At 41.5% G+C, this 25,402-nt stretch overlaps 1 protein-coding gene across 1 annotated transcript in view; it reads right to left on the bottom strand.

The window, feature by feature from the left end:
- Positions 1–25,402, bottom strand: part of LPP (LIM domain containing preferred translocation partner in lipoma) — a 555,231-nt gene that overhangs the window by 373,669 nt on the left and 156,160 nt on the right. The window contains exon 4 of the mRNA XM_080919338.1: positions 22,936–22,994. The gene's annotated coding sequence lies outside the window, so the exon portion shown is untranslated. The remainder of the gene's footprint in view (positions 1–22,935; positions 22,995–25,402) is intronic.

A 25,402-nucleotide genomic window follows, 5' to 3' on the forward strand; every position in this document is an offset into this window, starting at 1 on the left:
GGCAAGGAGGAGTCATTGGCCTCTGTTTCACAATGTTTGGAGCCATTCACCAATGAAAACTGTCAAAATCACCTGCAGCCACAGAGGCCAAGTGCTTCACGCAGTGCTGTGCTAGCAGACAGCAGAGTGTGTTTGCTATTTCCAGTGATAGCATGCCTTGCATCCAGGGCAGTTTCTGTATCCATTACCTTATTGAATTCTGACAACCAACCCAGAAGGAAAAGAAGACCAGGAAGGAGCACAACTGTTGGGGCCAAAACAGACACCAGGCCAAGTACTGCTGAGATTGCTCTTAACTTTAACATGAAGCACAGAACTATTACCCATTCCTGAGGGCGATGCTATTCTGTTCACAGGATTCTACATCATATTAAATTTGCTAAACATGCAAGGCCATTCCTCCAAAGCAGTGAACCACAGAGCAGGGGTTCCTTAAGGGATACGGCCATTTGCGGAGCTGACAATTGAAGAACACTGGCCAAATATGCAAAGCACACAGACCAAGGAGACGACTTCACACTGACAACTTTAAACAGTGTAATGGAGAACGTTCATGTTTAAGTATTTACTAGCATTGTATTTATATATCGACTATTACATTTATGCTATGTTCAGCTATAGCAAATTAGTTATATAACATAAGGACAACATCTAGGGAAAAACTTTGTCAGTCAAAAAGACTTCTGTTTATTGAGCTATAAAAGCAATTTCAATCTAGATGGACTGGTTCTCCTCTACTAATGACGCATTAGGTAATGTCAACAGAAATCTCTTTCTGCCTCCTCTTCTTCCTTCTACCTTTCCCTCCTCCACATCCCCTTCTTCCCCAGTACAGTTAACTAAAAATAAGCCAATTTTCTTTATGGCAGAAAGAAAACATAACAATATCAAGCAGAGGGCTACCAAGAGAACAAAACAAATATAGGTCTAAAGATGAACTGAAAGATCCTACGGTATATTTGTCTTAGAGTCTCAGTGTTCTCATACATGAGATATAGTCTCACATAGCATTTCTCCATGACATTGAGAAATGGCAAACTGCTATCACAGAAGACAGTTCAGAAGTACAGCATCATCAGGAAGAAACAAAAAAAAAAAAAAAACTTAGTAATGTTTACCTCTCCCAGGAAGACAATCTGCACAAATAGTTATAGAAGATGTAAGGCATCCAAGTGAAAAGTCACAGTGGACAGATAGGGCACACATTAAGAAAAGATGCACAGCAGAAGGGACGAAGAAAATTTCCATTGCCTGCCACCTTTCCCCAAAGTCTGCAAAGCATGTTGCCAGACATGGCTTCCAGGAAAGGAAAAATAACACAGTGATAATCAGCTGTCCCTCAGCACCACACCTGCTCTTGTGGAGAAAGAAGCCTTCGGAGACATGCTTGCAGTAACCACAATGGATGGACACAGAGTTAACCCTGTGTCTGCTGACACCTTCTGTAAGAGTTCGATATAGATATGAAGATGGATAGGGATACAGGTACACACACACAGTTAAACAGTTCAGTCTTTAAGGAAAAGGAAATCAGTCATGATCGATCTCATCTAAAAATTGGGAAAATCATGTCCACTAAAACAAGGTGAGAACAGGAAGAAAGGACTGTAACACATGATGTGAATTACATGTGGGTATAGATATAATTAGTCAAGGAAGCAAAAGAAATTCTGGGTTCCAGGACTAAGGAGAAAAGGGAGGAAGCTCTGGTGGCAGCATGCAACAACTCAGTGCCTCAAGGTGACAAGTCTTAGATCCCAGTGTTCAGAATGCAGTACACACATCATGAACTTTGCTAAGGAATGTCTGTAACCCCCACCTTACAAAAAACCTAACTAGTGTAGTGATAGATGTCACCAGCTTGTCATTGCATTTCCCAGGGTACGATATATTAAAATATACTACCCATCTTAAAGATATAAACTTTTCATATCCCAATTATACAAGAATAAGGCTGGAAATGTTTGTAAACAAAAATAAAAACTTTCCAGAGGCAAGAGAGAGGAGAGAATTGTAGGGATGCCAGCAACTCAGGAGCTAGTCTTCCCTGTATCTGGGTACTGCCCACATAGACATTGATGCCTGATTACCTCCAACACTTGCTGGATGTTCTGGGATGTTGGCCATAACTAAAGCCATGTGATTTCACAGCTATGGCATATAATGTTTGGCCAGCCAAGTGCACATTACACTGCCTCATTGGGGCCCTTGCTAAAAGAGCCAGTAAATTTAAAATCACCATTACATGAAGAGGGGAGACCAGCAAAAACAGTGTGACACTGACAACCCAGTATAAGGATACTGGTGGCCTCACAATGACTATGTGCAGGAAAGGAAATGACCACTCTGACCTCCAGATCTACTGTCCAGCACAAGGACTTTCTGAGAAACACTGCCTGCCTTTACTCCATTCAATTCACTTTTTCATTATAAAAAATCAGAGCAATTTAATGTTGGTGCTCAAGAAATTAAAGACATGAGAAATGAAATTAGGTATTTTAAATTTACCATTTACTTTAAATCACACATTTGCATTATGCTTTTAGCTCATGAAAAACAAAGTAAATAAATTAATAAGACTTATGACTCTGTAGTATCACTTATTAACTGATTTAATAATCTAGTCTCCCCCCCCCCCCCATTCTCAATTCTTCTACATACTTCTGCCATTTTTGGCTGTTGTCCCTTCGATGAAAGTCCATCTGTCAGAGAAAAAATAGCCAGCCCATTTTTAAGAGGCATTCACTGGAAAGTAGCAGCATCTCCTTCCTGGCTCGTTGTATTCATGGACCAGGGAGGAGGCACTCCATCCAGCTCATTTGTCTGCTACCCTGATCCTTGGATAGGAGAGCAGTTTGGGAGCATGGAACCTTTGGGATATGAGCCTAGCTGGAATGCACAGGCTACTATGAGCAGGCTTTTGAAGGTGCTGTGTCTCCATGCTAGCTCTCTGCTTTCTGCCTGCAGCTGCAATGTGACAGCTCTGTCCTGCTCCCACTGCCATGACCTGAACCATCTTGCTGCCACATGGTTGCTCCGATGCTCTAAAACTATGAGACAAAACATTTCCTCTGTCACACTGCTTCTGTCAGATGTTCTGTCCAAGTGACCTTTACTCAGTTCCCCTGAGGCCAGAACCTTGGTGCCAGCAGCAGCAGCAGCAGCAGCAGCAGCAGCAGTGAAGCCTCTCCTCTGAGCTGACTATGGGAATGGAGAAGAAATAAGAAACAACAAGAGCAGGCACTGCTCACACCCTTCAAAGCCTGCAAGGCTCCCCCACCCAGACTCCTGCCTCCTTTGTGAAACAAGTCAAATTCTGTCAGCATGCTAGTAATACTTCAAACCACTTCTCCTTCTAGAAAGATCTATTGGTATGTAGTTTTCTCACATGATAACAAAAATTATTGTGTGTGTCCTGTGATGACCACAAATCTCTTATTTATGTATCTAGATGGTTTCCATGTCTATCTCCAAGAGAATTTGCATGCATTAATTGTCAGCAAACCCATTTCCTCAAAGAATAAGCCTTTAAGGGAAGAGGTTTTGTATGATTAACTTAGCAAGCATAAAGATCAAATTAGAGCTGGCAAGATAGCTCAGTGGGTAGCAGTACCTCCCAAGAAGCCTATTGACAATCAATCTTCAAGACCTACACATTGACCTATAACCTCTACATGTATCCAGTTGTATGTGTGAATACATGGGTACCCATGCAGAGGCACTCCACAACCAAATGAGTGCAATACAAATGTGTCTTCCAAAGAAAAAACTTTGCCTAGAGGTTTATACAAATAAGTATCATACAGGAAAGACTCTACTAAAGGCAGAAAGACAAAGAGAGCTGAAGACCTCTGGGTTGGAAGTTGAGCAACGGACAATGCAATACTTAGGAAATGCCTTCAAATACAGAACATTAAGTTTCATTTAGGAATAATTAGAGGTGCAACTCAGGATGGGGCTCAGTGGGAGAGCATATGCATATGTAAAGCCCTGGGTTTGATTGCCTAACAGCACAAAAAGGCCAACTAAGGAGGGGAAGGAAAGGGGAAGAAAGGGAGGGGAAGGGGAACCTAGCATAAACTGAGTATAAACCATGATTCTGTGTCCAGTTTTTGAAGGCTTTCCACTACTAACACTATCATTCCCCATAGGAATCCTTAAGAGTCACTGTTTTTACCAAAATGAGATAAGAAGGTAATGAGGCTTGAGATGCATGGAATTCATGCACTTGTGGAAGGAGATAAATTTCGCTTTAATCCTAGAATTTAAGCTAGCATGTTTGGCTTCACTGTAAGGTTGTCACTCTACTCAAAAAAAAAAAAAAAAAAAAAAAAAAAAAAAGGATGAAGTATTTTCTAAAAGCAGACTGAAGGAAGACATGGGCCCAATAGGTAAAGGGCATATAAAAATGAAAGACCTATAAAAATGAACATGAGTCTTCAGAGCATGAGACTTCCTGCCCGAAGACATAAGAGCTCAATGCTCATAGCTGCCACCTAGACTGTCACCATTATTGCAGGGGATGATGCCTTCATGAAGACACCACAAGCAAGTCTCTGCCAAGGGAGGCTAAAGGCCTCTTAGCAAAGGACTGGGAGTGGAAATAAAACTTGAATGGTGAGAGGGAACATCTTGTGGCCAATCTTAATGACACTTAATTCTCCGATGAGAAATTCTGTAGTAAACAACCTCTTGATTCTCTGCAAAACATTTTTAATTTCATGGCCTGCTAATCACACAGCTGTTAAATTTCTCTTCCCATCAGTTGTAAAAAAATAAATAGATAATAATTATAATAATAATTTAAGAAACAGTTGGGCCTCAAACAATATTTGAGCCCTAATGAATTTTCCCATCTGGATTAATAATGTAGTGGATAGCGAAATTGCCTTGATCCAGCTGATATAATGAAACTTATATTATTATAAGGATCAAAATATAAAGTTCTAAAAGCCAAAGACTTGATGGTAGGGCCACAAAACACCATCTCTGAGAAGCCTGCCACTAAAGGTGCCACTCTGACAGTCTGACAACATATTTTCTTCGCTGTTTCTTCATCTCCTCCCATCCATATCAGGAATATTGCACACACCACTGACTACGAATAATGCTGTGAACGTGCCCCAGACGCCAGAGAGAGGAAAACCAATGTGTTCAAAGCACAAATACATTGATGGAACCAGCATGGGGAAACAAAGCACCATCCATTTGCTAACAAAGCAAGACAGGCTGAACAGTAAGAGATGGAGGGTAATTAAGAGATAGATCTGGATGAAAAGTAAGGCCAAAGAAACATGGTAGCATTGATTAACCACTCGGGGCACAGATGAACAACGAGGGATGAAAACTCTGAATGTGGAGCATAGTTTAAGTCTTACAAAACTTAAGACACTGAGTCAAGACGGTCATGATCTATCAGGTATATCTCCACGGCAGCAGCGGAGGTTGCAAATGACACTTGAAAGTTGGGCCTTAGCTGCTGCTTCTGGCTTAGAGTTTTAGACATATGTATTATGTGAGTGTCACGCTGTAACCAAGAGTGCAGCATTTCTTCAAAAGCAGTACTTAGTCATTCTCTCCCATGTGAACTTTGGCCATTAACATTGATATACCTAGTCAGTTCCACAATTTTATAATTTAAGAAATTTAGAAACAAGACCCCCGTATCTAAGAAATACCGATTCATCTGTTTCCCCATATTCATGATATATTATTTTATCTTTGAGAACTTTTTTTCTTCAATTTGGTTTTATAAATACTTACAGGCTTTTGACAGTTCTTACAAATTCATGCCTATGACTCCCTGTTGTGCTGACAGTCTCCGACCTGATGTATACTTCACAGTTTTAAAATAGGTTGTTCTGCCATATCTGAGGATATGCTTAGGAATAAAGCATGCAAAGAGGCCCTTGGTGCTGACGAGTGTTGCAAGGAAAAGCAGATACTAGAGAGTCGAAATCAACAAATAAAACTGGTCAAGGAGAGACCAGAATCAAAACTATTGAGTTTAAGTATCCTCCCTTCCTCCCAAACAGATAGGCACTTATTAAAAATAAAATTCAAGTTAGCCACTACAGCAGACGAGACTCTTGACAAAGACCCTACACTGCTGGCTACAGGGAGAGTATACTGACGAACAGAAACAGTTCCTAACTGAGTACAGCGGAATGACAGAGATCTTAACCACAAGGCACTGGATGCTGTCATCAGCAACACAAAAGAAAAAGCTGTAATGAGGTAAGGACTAAAGTCAGACCCAGACTCTGAGCTCTCAGAAATCCATAGCTCAGGTCTCAGTGTGGACAACTCCACCTTCTGAGCAGACCCATAGGGACCAGACGAGGCAAGAGCAATTGGCACCACTGCCCACTAACAACCTGCAGGGAATAAACCACAGAGGTAAACAATACCACTGCCTTCAGACTCCATGAGATGACAGCTCAGGACGCCGCGCAGGAGAAACAACACTGACTGGCACAAGCAGCACACCCAGGCTTCCTTGACCCAGACACCCACCACGGTCTTCCATCTCTAAAAGCTCTACTTCTCCTACCTTAGAGGATACATCTCGTAAACTAACCAGTATACTCAAATGTCCTCCTCAATGACTCTTCAGAAGAACCCAAGGCACAGATGGTAAGAGTGGGCCATGAGCACAGAAGTAGTCAATAGCACAGGTGTTGGTTTGCCTAAAAGAAGCCAGGAGGTCTTGTCCAAATTCAGCCCCTATAGCAGGATGACCCAGTTGGTATGAACAATGCTTGATGCAAAATTCACTACGGTATCCATGGTCAAGACCAGCGAAAAAACAACCCATTGTGTATGCTCAAATTCCATGAAAGGTTCTGCAGTGAAACCAGAAAAATTATAGTAAAGGGAAAAAATTTTAGGCACTACTCATAAATATGTCAGGCACAAAATCAAACTTCTGAAATGATGTGAAAACCCTTCATTTTTAACTACAGAAAAACATAGCAAGCCTTTGTGTGAGCTGCAGAAGACATGCAACCCAATGTGCTCCGTGGCTTAGTAAGCTCAACCAGGAATTCACCAAAAGCGTACGAGGAGCCCGCAAGACACTGTTGAGCAAAAAACCCTGGGAGACACATTTGATGTAATAGTCCTATGATTAGCAAACTGTCACATCAAACTTTTCTGCAACGTGGGAACACTTTGACACTTCGTATTTTTAAAACTGACATTTTGATTCATTACTGTAAATAGCACTTTGGGTTAAATATTGTGACAGGGAACAGATCATATATATGTACATATATATTCACTCTATATATTACACATGTATATTTGTCTAGCTCTGAAACAGTTTATAATATAGGAAACCTTTCCCCACCAGCATTTTGGACTAATGTACATATCGGCTAATCCATTCCTGAAGTATGCGGTTCTTTGGTGAAAAGGTATGCAGTGGGAAGATGGGGTGCCTGACAGGATGACTTATGAAGAGACTCTGAATAAGCCTTCTGTGTTCCCACAAAGACTTTAGAAAGAATCCATTAACTTCCTGTTCCAAAGTTCAGAAAACCATTGTCACAAAGACATATAGGATTCCTCCTATCTTCAGGGTGCTGCAGATGTCCTGAAGAAAACAAACATAACAAGGAAGCTGGGAGTGAGAGAGATGTGGGAACAGCACGTGTGCAAAGGGAAAGTTTGAGGGGCTTGGGGTTTTCCTTTTGCATTTGCAGTTTTTGATTTTTGGGAGCAAATATATTTCTGTATTTTTGTTGTTCGGTTTTTTCCTTTACCTTGTGTTTTCCTTTATTTACTAGGGAGGGAAACTTTTACTTGTCATAAGCAATTTACAATACAACTAAGCAACGTGTGTCTATCAGTAGTTAAGAAAGGATTAAGCAAAAGGATGAGCTTTATGACGTTCTTCACAAAAGAAGTAAAACATTTCCCTTCCATCCAGCATTAAAAAGCTCTACTGCTGTTTCCCTTTGCCTGCAATTCTTTATCCCCTTGTTTTTAATTGAAAATAAATGCTTCTCTCATACAATACATCCCTCTGTCTTCCCTCCCTCCACTTTTTCCATACCCCCAACTCCTCTCTCCCTAGATCTCCTCCTTTGTTTCCCTTCAGAATTTGCCTCCAAGAAACAATGGCCAAATAGAACAGAACAAGATACAGTAAGACAAGGCAATGCCCTCAGGCAGAGGCTAGACAAGACAACCCAACACACACACACACACACACACACACACACACACACACACACACACACAGGAACTGGAGAACAAGAAAAAGGTTCTGGGACACATCCATGCCCACCTTTTGAAGTCCCATAAAAACACCAAGCTAACATTCTTGCAGAGGACCTGGTGTAGACTCAAGCAGGCCCCATGCCTGACACTCAGTCTCTGAGCCAAAATGAACGCTGCTTAGTTGAGCCAGTGGGCAATACTGTCTTCCTGTCCATCATCCCCTTTGACTCCTAGCGTCTTTCCTCCACATCTTTGACAGGATGCCCAGGGAAAGGACACAGTGGAGACTTCCAATTTAGACTATGCATACCACTCCTCTCTGCTGCCCCAGAAAGACTCTCTGATGACTGGACAAGATACCAACCTACGAGTACAACAGAATATTATAAAAAATCATTTTGTTACATTATTTTTTGTTGTTGTTATTGTTTATTTGATGGTTGGGTTTTTAAGGTGGGTGAGCGGAGTGGACGGCTGTTGTTAGGCTCAACTCTATGTCTCTGATCTATCTAGTTTCCATCCAAGTAGTGTCAGGCATGGGCTTCATCAACAGGTGTGGGCCTCCAGTTAAACAAGACATTAATTGCCTACTCTGACAAATTCTGAGCGACCATTGCCCTAGCACATGTTACAGGCAGGAAAGATTTAAGATGAACGCTTTGTACCTAGGTTGGCTTTCAAATTAATGCCTATTAAAAAAAAAGAAGAAGAAGAAAAGGATTTTTAGAAAAAAAAAATTACAGAGAACTTACACTGGCAACTTAACAGCACATCAAAAGCTCTAGAAACAATAAATTGATAGATAGATTGATAAATAGATGAATAGATAAATAGATGAATAGATAGATAGATAGATAGATAGATAGATAGATAAATGAATAAAAGATAAATAAACCTAAAAGGAGTAGATAGCAAGAAACCATCAAACTGAGGCCTGAAATCAATGAAATAGAAATAGATGACACTACAAAGAGAATCAATGGAACAAAGAGTTGGCTCTTTGGGAAAATCAATATGATATCAAATCTTTATCCAAAGGAACTAAAAAAGAAACAGACAACATCTAAATTAACAAAAACAGAAGTAAAAACAGAAACAGAACTATAGACAAAAAGATAATCCAGAGAATCATAAGGACATATTTAAAAATCTGTACTCCATCAAATTGGAAAATCTAACAAAAATGGATCATTTTCTAGATAGGTATCCCAAGATCAGGTGAAGAAATTAAATAGAGCTACAAACTCCAGTGAAACAGAAGAAATTAAAAGTATCCCATGAAAAATAGCCCAGAGCTAGACAGTTTCAGCACAAAATTCTACCAGACTTTCAAAGAAAAAAATATCATTACTCCTCAAATTATTACACAAAACAGGAAGAGAAGGAACACTGCTCAATTTATTTATGCCCATTTACAAGGCCACAGTTACCTGATACACAAAAATGCAAACACACTCAACAATGAAAGAATATTACAGACGAATTTCTCTTATGAACATAGAAAATAACATACTCAATAAAATACTTGCATACTAAATCTAAGAACGCATGAGAAAGGTCATCCACCATGAACTAGCAGGCTTCATTCCAGCAATGCAGGGATGACTCACCATGTGAAATAAGAATGGGTAAAGAATAAGCATATGAAAAACTAAGTAAATGGAACCCAGCATATAAATACACCAGACATGAAAAAATACTATGTGATCATCTCATTAGATGTTCAAAATGCCTTTGAAAAAATCCAATACTTCTTCATCATAAAAGTCCTGAAAAACTGAGGTATAAAGGGACATACCTCCCTGCAATTCTTAATAGAATCATATTGTTCTCCCTGAGTGACCAGGCTTTAGGTAATTTTATTTATTTTTAGTTCCAAACTCACTATGTTCTTCCAAATTAAGATAACTTTAGAAAGCAGATGGGTCCATAAATGCAAGTGTGCACGAGTGCACACACACACACACACACACACACACACACACACACACACGTAGTCTATAGAATACAAAAGTAGACAAAAAAGATCCTTTTCTCTTGTATTCAGCTTTTGCTATCCCAGTTAATCATCTCCAAACACCAGGATAGGCACAGAAAAGAAATTCAGAGAGATATATAGACAGATTTATACTTACTAGAGATTAGGTTCATCTCCATGCTAAAGTTTAAATCAGGCAACAATGTTCTCTTTGAATACATTCTTCTTTGGATAAAAGAAAACTGATCCAGTTTTACGACCCAGGTTTGTGATTTCTTACAAACAATGAAAATGTTATCAATAAATAAAATGCTACCAATAAAATTTATCCAGGCTCAGTAGGTAAAAGTATCTCCTGTGTAAACCTGGCAACCTGAGTTCGCTCCCTAGAGCCAGGCACAAGGAGAGAGAATAAAGTCAGTAAAGCCTTCCTCAACCTTCATACATAGCACCATAAACACAAGCCCACATTCCCACCATGCATCCACATACAATTTTTAATTAAACTCATCCAAAATATACAAAACTTAGAAAAACAAAGGGAACATTATTTAATAAACGAGGCAACTATTAAATAAAGCCTAAAATGGTCAAATTAAAAAAAAATCCTACATCCTTCAATAATCCAAAGAATAATGTATTTGCATTATTTGTTAAGGTAATCAAATCAGGTAGACCAAAAATTTTTTACCGTATGTTCTATATACAGCACTGTTAAAAGTTAAAAGAGTCATATAAACTATTTTAAAGTTGCTGGAACTTTTAGAAGCCAGGGGAAGAAATGTTGTTCTTTTCCCTGGACCAACTGAGAAAATCAATTAGTGACTGTGCTCCTCAAAGTATCGTGTATTTCTTTTTTAAGTTGGTTCTTATCATTAATGTCCCAAACTCTTAAGGAGCCAGGCCACAACCTTCAAAAGCTGGAGACTCATTAGTAGAGCCCTGAGCCATCAGAAAAGGAACCAGACTATAAGTGCAGAGGTAAAACCGCAGGGATGTCATGGCAACATGCAGGTAGATTCTGGATGCAAATTAGTTCACAAGCACTTACATGTGTGTTTAACTATTTTATTTAATGTGAATGGGAGTTTTGTCTGCTTGTCTGGGTACCACATGTAAGGTGGCCACTGAAGCTAGAAGTGGGAGCCTGATCCCTGAAAACAGAATAGAGGTAGTTGTGGGACACCATCGGGTGTTAAGCGTCAAACTTGGATCTAGACCAGCACCAAGTACCATTAACTGATAAAGTATCTCTCCAGGCACAAGCATTAATTTGAAGTAAATTTCACTTTCATATTTTCATACCAAAATGAGGATAATAAAAGTATATTGGCTTTTATGAATATTAAATAGCATACCAGAAGTCTTAATAAAACCTAAGTTGGTCAAAACACTTTTCCCCAAAATCTAAATTTGCCAATTTTCAGCAGCAATTAATAAAATTACTGAGACTGCATGTGAATCTCACTAAATTCATTTCAACCAAAATTTACTGTAAATGCTTGACCTGGTGGTTTCAGTCTCTATTTTATTCCATGACTGAAAGATGAGGGAGGAAAGGAAGAAGGAAAAGTCATCTGTAGTCTCAATGTTGGTCCCTAAGAACTTGACCTCATTTACATGCAAAGGTGAGCTTTTAGAACATGAGAATTTGTACAACAAAGCACACAAAAAGTCTAGTCCCGGCAATGAATGGCTTCTGTGCAGCTGAACGACCCTGGACATGTCAGCAGGAAAAGGCTCCTGTATGAGAACAAGCCATTAACTGTCAGCTAGAGACCTGCGATGTGGTAGAAAAGCTGTGCCCTCTAAGTTCTGCCAGGGGCATGGGGTACAGCTCTGAAGGGGGACTGTGGGCTGTACCATCTCCCAATAGAAGGCGGAAGGGCAAGAGAAAATGACAACAGGAGAGCTTTTGAGATAATAACCCTGCTTGAGATAACTGCCCTGCTCCCATGGTAACTACATTCATGCTGACAGAGCCTTTGCATTCTAGTGACCTGTGACAAGACCCCACCTGCCACCCTGCTGCATTGAAATTATGCTTATAACTCATCAATCTGAAGGCACACACCTAAACTATAACGTCTTGTTGCATTTTCTTCTCGTCACCCAGCTACTTTTTGGTGCCTTCTCTGACCACTTCCAGGAGCAGTGATGTCAGAACCCCGCTCCACCCATAGCCTTCAGAGTTGAGAGATAAAGCGGGGTGGCCTCGATTTGACAAGGAGAACCATCACCTGACTAGGAGTCAGGCCTCAAGCCACTCCCTTTCAGCGGCCATGATTCCTATAGAGCAGTGCTAGAAGATATGTTATAGCTTTCAGTGTCTGTGTCCTACAGTTTCCAAGTGACAACTGGGGGCTCGGCAGTCAAACTGATCCTGAAGAGGCTCTGACATGACCACATCAACAGTTTCTATTGTGGGGAAGGTCAGGGACTCCTTCAGAAAATAGCTGATCTAAACAGAGCCCAAGGAGTGTCATGGTAACACTGCTCGCAAGCTGCCAGAGGTAGGGAGGAAACAAAGCCAATATGCCTGAGCAGCTGCCACATTTCAGAGCAGCGCTCAAACCTTGTTAATATCATCTTGCTTAATACTGAGTCCCATAGATCACAAGCTATTTTTACTATGGGCTTAACAGATTTGTGAATTGTTTCTCTGCCAACACTTCCACAGTCCAATACAGAAGACAGTGCCTTCTGAGAGCCTTCAGGACCTGCGACTACGTCGGTGGAAGAAGCAAAAGAAACAGAAGGAAAGAGATACGAAGGGGGAAAGATCCTCACTAGGACCAACAGCAAGGAAAGGAGAGTACGAGGGGAGAGGATATTATGGAAGTGCACCGCACACTTCTCAGAAACACTCACGCTGTACCTCTCCAAAGACTCGAAAATACAGGTGAGCGAGAAGCTGGGGGAGCGCCTGCTCACCCTCAGCCCTCCTGTCTCAGTTCTGATCACAAGCTCTCCCACTTGTCATCCATCAACAAAATCCTCATTTCGTTACAGGCACGCATAGCCCTGCAAGCCCTGTACCTGCTTTGTAAAAGAGAAATGCCTAGACACCATATATTACTGCTTAATGCCTGCGAGGGAGAGCTTTTGTGAAATGCCCTATTGCTAAGCAACGGGCTCCCTCACTTGTACGGGAAAGAGCTTCTGGTAAGAGCAGCCTGCACAGAACCTGGCACACACTGCAGACCCCTCCTGACTGCTGCCTTGTGTCCATCTATAAGAGCCAGCCTAGATGCCACCTGTACCACATTATTCCTAATGGCCTCTCAAAGAAACAGAGGAGACAGCCAAGGACTGCTGGGTGTTATACAGCGACTCCAAAACCAACCATCTCTCTAACGTTTGGTCAGATGCAGGCGGCAACTTCAGGCTTGTCAGTAACTAGACAGGTAAAGCAGGAGGGGTCTACACTACACAGAATATTTGAAGCCCTTTTGGGATTCTGAAAGCCTGTAAGCACAGAAGCCTCATACTCAGCTCAGATCCAAGCAAGAGCAGCTTTATATCCACTCTTATTCACTATTGAAGACTACAGTTCTATGTGCTGCTTTGTTGAAACTCTGTCTAGTGAAAATGTGTCAGAAAATTCAGGGAGCAGAGATCATAAAGGCATGATAACACAAAATAAAATGCACTTATAATACAGAGTTGGACCAGGTATAATGATATGTGTTTTTAATCTCAGCTACTGAGGAGCCTGGGGCAGAAAGATCATTTGAGCCTAGGATTTCAAGACATCACTGCAAAGGAAAACAAAATAATAACATTAAATTCTAAGACTGATTCCAAAGCTAAGTGACACACAGGGCTTCCCTAGACAGAAAAGTAGGTTCCGGTCCTTTGGACAGGAAGGCAAGAACCACATAGTAAAAGGAGGCAGGGCTTGGAGATCGGTGTGGGGATCTTTGTAAAAGCTGATCCCCTGCAGTAGTAACGATCGTCCCAGAGTCTGTTCAATATAGTGGCTTCATGTCCTAGGTTACTTGACCACTCCATGCTTCCTGCAGTGAAGGCGCTCGAAGCGACCACCTGCCCACCTAGCTCTGAAAAGGTTTTCAGAAAGAGAAACAGTAATGAGCAGTTCCTGTGGGCTCACTCCCCTGCCATTAACGCTGCAGGGCTAATGAGGCAGATTATTTGGTGTACAAATAAGAAATCTTGTAGACTTTCTGCTGGAATTCAAAGCTTCTGGAAAATTATGTCAATCAAGTGATGCAGATGAAGAGACTTAAAAGTCACACACACACACACACACACACAAACATACATAAACAAACATACACACACATACATATACAAACAAAAATATACACAAACACACAAACACACACAAACAAATATACACACACATACATACACAAACACACATATACACATACATATACACACAAACACACATATACACACACATACACACACAGGAGAAAGAGAGAGAAGAGAAAGACAGAGAAAATGGAGAGAAAGAAGCTTTTTTCTCAGTAATACATTTCTGTGATCTCTGTCCAGTTCTTTGGCATTCTTGATATTTATCTGCCTCAAGCAAACTTTTTCTTGCATGTCAGAGACGAACGCTTCAACTCCTTTTATTGCCATATCAAAATCCAATTAATTATCTTCAAAGCCAACTGTAGTCCCTGGGCATGTAAGAAACCGCTAAGAAAAAGAGCATTCTCCAAATTCCCTCAGCCCACAAGGTATCACTGGCTCACATATCACTCCAGAAGGCATCTTTGGGCTCACACAGTCCCCTGAATCCCAACTGGCCCTAGGTCAGACTCATGCCTTCTGGCTCCAACCCTACATGTCAATTCAAGCTGTTTTAAACCGGTGATAAATAAATGCTCATAAACTTAACTTGATATAAAATTGTGTTTTTTCTGACACTCAGCCAGGTACCATCTCAAATCTACCATGTCGCCTTCAAACCTTAGAAACCTACACTTGTACAGTCGAACTAATTACAATCTACCAAGCACTTTAACAGGCTAGGCATGCAGCAGAAGAGAAGAATAGCTGTACAGACTGCAGCGAGGCTCTGCAGCCATGCCCAGGAACAACGGGACACCATAGCTGACGCCCCTCTTTGGAAGCAAGTAAGGTACAATGCCCATGGTGCTCACCTGGGGTGCCTCACGGAGCAAGGAGGTCCCAGCTCCCCTATCTCAAAAGGAACTGTCTATAGCATGCACTGTAGTGCTGGGTAGATAAACTCTCAATGCCGGGTCCTTAGCTAGGCAGGCTCACAATCCTGTACAGTGCGGGATTGAATTCATCAGCAAGGGAGCCCAATAGCAGCCACCTGCTCCCGAGGCTTCACACTGCATCCACACTCAACCCAGAATGTCTGAATGCAAGCACGGGGAGGATTATGACATAGAACTCTACCTCCCAAAGCAACACAAGGCATGAATCAGATAGGAGGTTTTAAGGTCCCTTCCACAGACAAGGACTGGTATGCCAGCACACGTAGTGTGGAGCTGGCCCCAGCCAGACAGCTAAGGCAGATTGGCACCACTGTAATTTGTCCATCCACCAATATGCTCCAAAAAAACACCCATATGCTTTCTTTTAGCTTCCATATGCTTTTTTAGCAAGGAAACTAAAATATTTCATTAGTTTTGGGTAATTAATAATTACTTATTTCACAATAGTCCCCCTCATTAAAGAGCGAAAATAGCTGATTAAACCGCAGGATCCTGGCTTTCAATGCAGGATTTTTTTTTTTAAATCTTCCTGTAGGAATTGAGTAAGAGAGAAGAAGAAATAGTCCCGTTACAGGGAAAGAAACGTTATCATACGCGAAGCCGTGCATTCCTCTTCACTGAAACATTATGATTTAATAGAAAGAATGTGGATTTGGGGACCAGAAAGACTTTGGAATCCACTCCAGTTTGGCTTCTGTGAGCAGCACTTCTGAGGAAAGGAAAGGTGTTGAAATGATAAAGCCTGCTGGATCCCTTCAACCTAGTCCTCCCCTACTGCCAAGGAGAACTTCCAGGCCGTCCCTCCCTCTATCTGCAGTCCTGGGTAGCACATGCCCCAGGAATTCTGGCAGTGAGCCAGTGGCTGAAAGCAGGGTGTGTGCTATAGGAATGTTTCTCTAATGCTAATGGCCATGGGAACAACCCAGGGACCCTGTAACCATGCAGACTGATTCAAGGCCTTCAGTGTAGACTGGGATCTGCTTTAGTAGGAGACATCCAGGTAGCAGCAAACTCATGTTGTTTATCATCATGCTAGGATAAGTACTTATAATTTAGATCAGTGGTTCTCAAGCTGTGTGTCGGGACCCCCTCGGCCTACCCTTTCACAGGGGTCACATAGATATCCAACATGTCGGGTGTTTACATTATGATTCATAGCATTAGCAAAATTACTATTAAGACGTAACCATGAAAATAATTTTGTGGTTGGGGCCACCATAACATGAGAGCCTGCATTAAGAGCCACAGCATTAGGAAGGTTGAGAAGCATTGATTTAGTAAACAGGATAAATTTGACTGCTTGGTAGTTAAGGTATTAATTCCATTTTGGAGACAACAGAACTGAGACCAGAAGGAATCAAGAACCCTTGAGAGGGCCATGGCACTAACAGGGAGGGTGCATGGGGCTCTCAGAGTGGGGCTGTGCCAGCACGAGAAAGGAAACACAGAAAGCATTCCTGCATATGGTGCTGTGGGGTCTGTTTCCTCTTCATGCTTCCCAAAGAGCTAGTCCCCTCCTGCCTGAACTTTGCTAAGCCGCATCTACCCTGTCAGCCCACCTCTAAAGTGACGGCCTTGTCTGTGGCAACCTCTGATGCCGGGCCTCTTCTGGTTCTGCCACAGAGTACCACATCCTGCTTCCCAAATAAGCTCTTAGTGGGTCCCTAGCACCAAGTGTAAAGTTCACACCAATGACAGTCATTACAGCTTGGCAGAAACCAAATTCTAGCCGTCCACATTTGGAATGTAGAGCTATGTATGAACAGAAATCTGTGTCTGTAAAAAGCCCCATGATCCTTACAGAGGAGAAGAAACAACAAACATTACCCAAAGCGCCCAAGTCCCATGTCAGGCAAGAGTTCAGTCATTTTTGTGACCCTAACTGCTTTTTGCTTTCCCTCAACTCAAAGAGACAACTACTCTAGAAGTTTCAAAACCAAGAAAAAAAAGTTATGAGTTAGGATTAACTCTTTGACATTCATTACTCTGCCTGGAGGTAGAGATATGAATTAAATTGATGAGTTATATTAAATAACTTACAAGGTGTGGTCCTGTTTCTTACCAAAAATCCCAGAATGCAACCACTGTATTCCTATAAAGCCCGTTCACCATTTTCTAGTAGGATTTTCACTTACAACCAATGCTGTCTCTGGAATTACTTGTATTTTGGAGTTGACCTGAACTTAAATCCAAAAGTCCACTGCTTTGAGCAGATTTTTCCACCACTGTAAGCTTGTGTTCTTTACTGGGGGAAGGGGGTAAGCTTGAGTGTGAGTGTGTGTGTGTGTGTGTGTGTGTGTGTGTGTGTGTGTAATACTTTCTAAATGTAATAAATCTACTGTATTACAATTATAAACACTCAAAAATACTGAATTAAAAGGAGATTTATGGAAAGAACACCTAGTAAACAAATCGAGCAGAATAAGAATTTCAAGGTTAAGAAATCACTTAACAGGCACGTATTTGTCAATGCCCAGAGTCATGCTAAGGGAGGCTGCAGAGAAAAACAACAGAAGAGCTGTAAAGAAAATCCAAGAGACATAGGAATCATGAAACAACCAAATGGAAGATCTGACTTCTCACACAGAGAAGTATCTTCTGTCTGCCTTAGAACTCATGTATACACAGCCTTCAGAGTATCTGTAAACCCAGAGGTTGTAGCTGGCATTCTTGGATGTGTATTTTTCAGAGTTCATAGATGTGTGTGTTTCCCCACTTCTCCTCTCCCCTACCCAAGCTGTAATGATGCTCATATCACACAGGAGAGATGCTCTGTGTTTTGCACATTAGCATAGCTGCAAACTTGCTAAGAGAGCTAAGGCAAACTGGAAAACTCAAGAAAATCCAAGATGGGGAACCTTTCACGTGATCTCTACCAACTCTCACTTCACTGAAGGAGAATCGGAGGCTCAGAGAGAAAAAAATCTTGGTGGTCCTAAAGTCACAGTAAATGATTAGAGCGAGCATCTGACCCACAGACAGCACAATAATTTCCTATCTCTAAATCTAATAAGCACTGTGTGGCTAAGAGGTCTGTGTTGGGCATCTTGTCTCTTGTCATTCTCCACCTTACTTTTGGGACACTGAAGCTGGTGTTCAGTGATTGGCTAGACTGGCTTATGACTTTGGAAGCGCCTAGGTCCAGTGGTCTCTACATTTTCTTCTATTTGATAGCTAGTTACTTCTGCCTCGTCTGGAGCATGAAGACTCATGGAAAGACCAGTTGTTTCTCAGCCCCAGCCAAGTCCCAGGACACCAAGCCACAAGATGACTCTGAGAAATGCCAGGTTCTGCTGTCAATGTAGAATCCAAGAGAGCAGACCCTTGACTGGATTCACTGTGTAGGCTAGTATTCTCCTGCCTCTGGCTTACTCATCCCTTGCCCATCTTCTCTTGATTAATGCTCCCAACTGTTCAGGACAGAGGCAAACAGAATCTTCCTCAGCTTCACACAGTTCAATTGGGTCAGGAAAGGGTAGAAGATAGCAGAATGCAGGGGAAAGGCAAGAACCAGAAGCCCTTGAAGAGGAAGGACTTCAAGGAATCCACACTTTCCTAAGAAACACAACATGCTGTAGCTCCACATTAAAGGAAAGACATGAATGCTGATTTTGTATGAAACAGAAAATGGTAACTATTAGGGAAATAAAAGGCAACTCAAGGCATTTCACAAGAATCTCAAGTAAAGCAGAGATACAACTCTGGCAGCAGTAGAGATAGCCAAGTGAGTATCATACTTGCAGGGAATGCTTAAGGAGTTAATTTTGGATGCTTGGTGCAGCAGCATGCACCAAGCATGTGAAAGCTTGTGAAAGCTGGAGGTCAGAGATAGATCCCTGAAGCTCTGTAGCCAATCTAGCCAATCACTAAGCACAAGGGTCAGTGAGAGATGCTGCCTCAAACTTCAGATGTAGAGTGACAGAGGACAAAAGACACTCAACACTGACTTCAGCTTCCATAAGTGTATATCCACCACACACACACACACACACACACACACACACACACACACACACACATAAATAAATAAATAAATAAATAAGCAAACAAGTATGAAATAAAAGGACATTTTGGTCTAGCATTGGCACTAATACCTTAGACCAATTAGATTCCCTCCATGATTCCAAAATTTCCCAACTCCCACGTTAGAAATATTGGGTAGATTAAATCATAAAATTCCTTCTGGTTTTAAAAAGCATTCCAACTTGTCCTAACAAGACTGATGATTTGCACTAGATAAATCAAACAACAGAAAAGAAATTCACCTTTCTTTAATGGTATTAATAGTAAGTTTAGCAGAACCTTTAAATTAAGACATAAAATGTTATATAAAATGGCTGTCCTCAACTTGTGGGTCACACCATGTTTGTCAAATATATGTATATATCTCTAAAAAATATTTACATTAGGATTCAGAACAGTAGCAAAATTACTGGTACAAAGAAGCAACGAAAGAAATTTTATAGTTGGGGTCACCACACCACGAGGAGCTGTATTAAAGGGCCAAGGCATTGGTAAGGCTGAGAACCAGTGCTCTAGAGGAAGGATAACTCCCTTCCTGTCTAACCTGAAATTACATGCTGCTGAAGCAAGAGACAGCCAGGAGTCTAATATACAAATATAGGATACAAATACTCTAAAACCCAATCAGTAACTGTTCTCTGTTAGGTCAAAGAATCAACAGCTAAACAGAGAACAACTTTTCCACACAAGGCTCTGTGATGAAGTAACAGGGTTTGGGGAACATCACAGAAGAAGAGGAAAATATTCTAGTGACTAGACCATTCAGCAGATGATAAAAGAGATGAACTGGTACACCTTTGTCTATTAGGAGCTGCTGAAATGAACTCAGGGAGGGAGGATGCCTGCCCAAGGTGACACTGCCTGGTGGTGGCATGGCACACTGAACTCACTGCTTCCCTCCGCAAAGCGATGAGAATCTAATCTATCCAAGTAAGAATGAAAAAAAATCCACATATGATTGCAGCTTCTATCTCCACAAGAAAAAGGAAAAGCAAGAAAGAAAAGAAAAAAGAATGGCTGATTAATCTTACTCCAGGCAAGTTCCCAAAAATGAAAATTAACATTTCATAGGGCAATATAAATAAGTCCATAAGAAGTAAGTTTTTAATTCCTCTAATGAGTCATCATGAAGAAAATGGAGACAGCCAAAGGTCTGCAGGAGGATAGAAGTCAACTCTAGCCGTAGTACAGGACCAACTATTTGGAAATGATAATCACGTCCTTTAAGAGTAAACAGGGTATATGATTTCAAATCCTGTGAAGTGCAGCTCTAAATAGATTTGGTTTGGAAATGGGACAAGGAACACACCACAGTGATGGATCAGCATCAGAAACAGAGGGAAAACAATGATTACATTCATTGATATCTGCTAACATTGATACATACTGTCAGGTCTAATTACAGACTGAAACTGTGGTTCTTTATTATTCCCACTAATATCCACTTTTACCACAAGACCGGTTTACATGCATCTATCACGCTCCCAGAATGCTTAGTTCTCTGACTCTCAAAGGTTGAAACCATTCTGTCCTTCAGTTCCCAGCAGTTCATGAATCCAGGAGATAGGGATTACATTGCTGGATATAAGACTGTCAAACAGATGCAAGGACAAACAGACAGACGCAGACAGACAGGGTAGGTAGATGTTGGTAGATAGGTGAAAAAATTAGGCAGATAGGTAAATACATAGGTAGGGAGAGGGGAGGGAGGGAGGGAGGGAAGGAGGGAAGGAGGGAGGGAGGGAGGGAGGGAGGGAGAGAGGGAAGGAGGGAGGGAGGGAGAATGAAATTTCCCATTTTAAAGAGCAATCTTTGTAAACTATTCAAGGTTTAAAATATTTCCTTTTGTCTTGAGACAGATTTCGGTGGGAGAGTGAACGCAGCTAACTGAAGGTCCTCAAAGCTTCCTGTATCAGCATTGACTACATGACACTAAGGAAATAGCTGTGTGACATCTGCCATCCCTCAACCAACAGCTCTCCAGACAGCTGAAGTACAAAGTCAGGCAGATTCACTTTTTAAATCCCCTCTGGTTTAGCATTACCTGTCCAAGATGGTGAGATGGTTCAACCTGGATTAGTCAAAGGACAGAAGGAGTTTCTACCTCTTTGTGAGGAATGGTGGGTGAGTTGGCCAGATCCCCGGAAAGTTAGCACTACATCAGTGTCAGAAAATGGAGTAAGGTCGACTCCCTTCCTTTCTAACATATAAGTATATGTCACGGGGACTATAAAAAAACTAAAACAAGAGATGCCTTCAGGAAGTTTTCTTATGATATATCTGTTCATGAAAATGATATTAGAAATAAGTTTTCTGTGGAGACATTTGAATAACACAGTAAAACTAACACAATAAAAGATCTTGTATTTCTGAATACACATTTCTTTATAACATTTTCCTTTAAGGACTAATTAAAAAACCAACTAGACCCACAACTACATCAATTCTAGGAGTTCCTCGATTCATGTCACCCACCTGCCTCATATTTAACATATTTGACAAAGATTAGCTTTAAAAATCATATTAGCCTAAAACTATAATTTCCATTTGATTCTAAATTGGTAATTGCAATTTACGGGGCAGTAAAAAGCCAATTTTAGTTCTTTGAAGAACCCTGTGAGGTCATGTTTGCAATTCTTCATCACTGAAATAGCACACCAAAGTTATTAACATAATTTTCTAAGGAACAAATGTTTACAGCAATCGTAAATGATGACTCCAATTCTTAGCTTTCTGTTCCCAGGCCTCAAGTTAGGAACACCATGTTGACTATGTCACCTGCTAGGAAAGAAACCTGCTAGATGACAGTGACCAAAGTGGCGGTGGAAGGCGCAGCAGTCTGCAGGCTGTCTACACGGAAGAAGAGTTGAGCTAAAGATGCCCCATTCTCGTTACCACTCTCCATTTCCTGGGAAAGCTCATGAGGAAGGTCTCCAGAATGTTCTCTTTACCTTTGTAGTGATCTACCAGCAGAGAGGCGGGAAACTGAGAAGCTACCCTTTTCTCAAGGCAACCTTGCAATCTGTGGAGTAGGGTCAGAGGCCATGTCGGGCAGATAAGACGCATGATTGACCCCTTCAGTCCATTCAGAGCCAAACAACTCTGGAAGTTCACTTTAAAAACGGCACTCGGGTAAGGAGCACCGAGGAAACATGGCGGCAAGCCTGCCTGCCATGCATTCATTGTCCAATGGCACAATACAATTGTGGAGAAGACGTTCCTACTGTGTAGCAAAACTGTAGATTCTCAAGTGTCCATTAAATATCAGTTTCCCAACCTGTCCAGATGTTTGCATTTTAGGTGCTCAATGAATAGAAATTGAAACGAAAAGTAATTCAGAGGAGAGTTTACTGTCTGAGGTCGCTCCGTGAGTCTATTGACCAAAGAGGACTGCTGTGTCCTTTCCGCTGCGAATCAACCACAAGCACCATAGGTGCAGATGTTTATTAGCCTTATAGAATTGTGAAGATTCTAGTCCTCTCTTACCTCCAGCAGCTTTTGGAATGGACAACGGTCACAGGCTCAGCCAGACAAGATGCTTTGCTCTGCAAATTAAAGAGACAGAAGTTACTGTGGGCACTAGGCACCTAGTCTATTCTTGTCCATCAGTGTGCAAAACTATATTATCTGTTTTCACCCATAAACCTGGTGTAGAAACAGGAAGAGATTATTCCACTCATGTGAGAGGGAAGTATAGAATGCCACAGAGTGTCAGAAAATGACAGGAACTGACAACAATTCTTGTGAAGAATCTCTCAAGGACGGCATGAAATAATGGTCATTATTGTTCAGAAATGACGGCATACCCAACAATATACATTATAATGTGATATGTGGTAGAACATGAATTCAGAGGTATTGCCACTGGCCTAGTGACCTACATTTTCTGCCTTGGTTTCCCCTGGGTCATGAGGATAAGGAACACAGTTCATTCACCTGGTCTACTGGTCTTAGTAAAGGAGGATGTTAAAGTCAAACCAGCTGTCTGCCTGCCTGAAGAATAGGAACAGCATGTGGCATTTAGAGCCAGTTCAATCTTCTCCCTCTCACCAACAGCCTTGGGCAAATTTTTAAATATCTCCATCAACTTTCTCATATGTGGATGAAGATTACCTATATCATCTAGTCAAAAACTGTTCACACCTAACCATTTGGTGGGGCAGAGCAATTATCCTCTACATTCACAGTGGGCATATACAAAATGCTAACATTTCTTTTCATGAACCAAACACACACTAGTAGATCATATTCTGAGATGAATATTTCAATGATTTGTGGCCCTAGTTTTAATATACCATGAAGTTTTCTACATTATTCTTAAGTGGCCTCAACACACACACACACACACACACACACACACACACACAAACACACACACACACACACACACACTCAAGCACACACAAGAAAAAAAGTAACATTACAGAATCAATTGTCTTCCCAAAATCCCAAAGCTAAAAGCAGAGTTTTAGCTCCCAGCAAACCACATTTTCAAGTCTGTGCCAAGGGCACTGCCTTAGGCTCAAGGAGATGAAGCTGCTGACAGAAGGGCTAGAACCTGGAGAACCTGTTTGATATTTTACACAGATGGATAGGACAGTGGTTCACTAACATGTCCAGTTTTCATAACACATTCATAATGCAATAGGAAAACATAGTTGATAAGATGCCCTTCCAGAAACTCATCTCCTACCGAAAATCAAAACCTCAGCCATCGTTTAACATTGTGCTTCATTTGGTAGTCTAGAAGATACCACGTGCTCATTACATCCGAAATCATCTTCATTATACGCTCAATGCAGCCTTATGGCTCCCATTTTACAAATCTAGCAACCAAAGTTCAAAGGTCACAGAGCTAACACGGAGCAGATAAAAATGTAGCCTTAAAGTTACACATCAAGCGCTTGCCTCTTACGTGAGGTGAGAAGCTGCCTGATTAGAGAGAGAGGCTTAACTTCGGGGACTGGGAAACAAGTATGGGAATCAGAAATTTCAGTTGCAATTAAGCAAAGAATGCAAGACTCAGAAGAAATAAATATCTCCTGTTTTCTCTCATAAGCAGAATGAAGACTGGTGATTTCCGGGAGGACAGGAGGGAGGAAGAGGACAGAGGGAGGGAGGGGAAGGGGAAGGGAGGGAGACCTGACAGGGGAGCGGAACGGGGCAGGAGTGGATGACATGGAGACAACTAAGGTGCATTGTGGTAATACCCCGCAAAGCTGATGATGAAAACCTGTCTTGGGTACGAATAACACATACTAATTTAAAAATAACCAGAAAACACACTCTAGTTGAGGATTATGCCACACCACAGGTGAACGGAGAGCCACAAGGATTTGGCATCTGTGGGCTCGGCACATGACTAAGAAAGCCAGTGTTAGTGCTAGGTTACCAGCAACAGTGAAGTGTCCCAGGTGCAGCATCCGCATGCAAAGTGTTGGAACGCAAGCCACTAAACAAGAATCCGCAACAGGGGCTTTCAGACATACTTTCACCCAAAACTCTCCTCGTGGGTCATGGAAAAGCTGAAGCCTTCCAACCATTGAAACAGCATGTGCTGGTTCACCAGCATGTGGTGTGAGCGTGATGTGTCCTCCACAGCTCCCAGGTGTTCCACAAAGCAGGAAAACTTGGAGACGGGACAACTGGAAAATCAGGTGACAGCCATTGGCAATAAAGCCAGACATCCTTGACTACCTCTGTGGATTTTAGGTCTGCTGACCCCAAATCTGGAGATTTCTCAAAGCATCTTTCCTCTCCGGAGAAGTAATGTTCTCACCTCCGGATGCAATTTCAGCCACAAACAATCTATATATTCAAGCTAAGACTTGTGAATTCTCAGCCTATTAATTGGAATTTATGTAAAGCAGGACCCAGGTCCTAAATGAAACTAAAATAGCATGATTAATTGTCTTGTTTTATCCTAATAAAACCAAGCAGATACATAAAATCA

Source organism: Micromys minutus (genome assembly GCF_963924665.1).
Source record: "Micromys minutus genome assembly, chromosome: 7".
Lineage (NCBI taxonomy): Eukaryota > Metazoa > Chordata > Mammalia > Rodentia > Muridae > Micromys > Micromys minutus.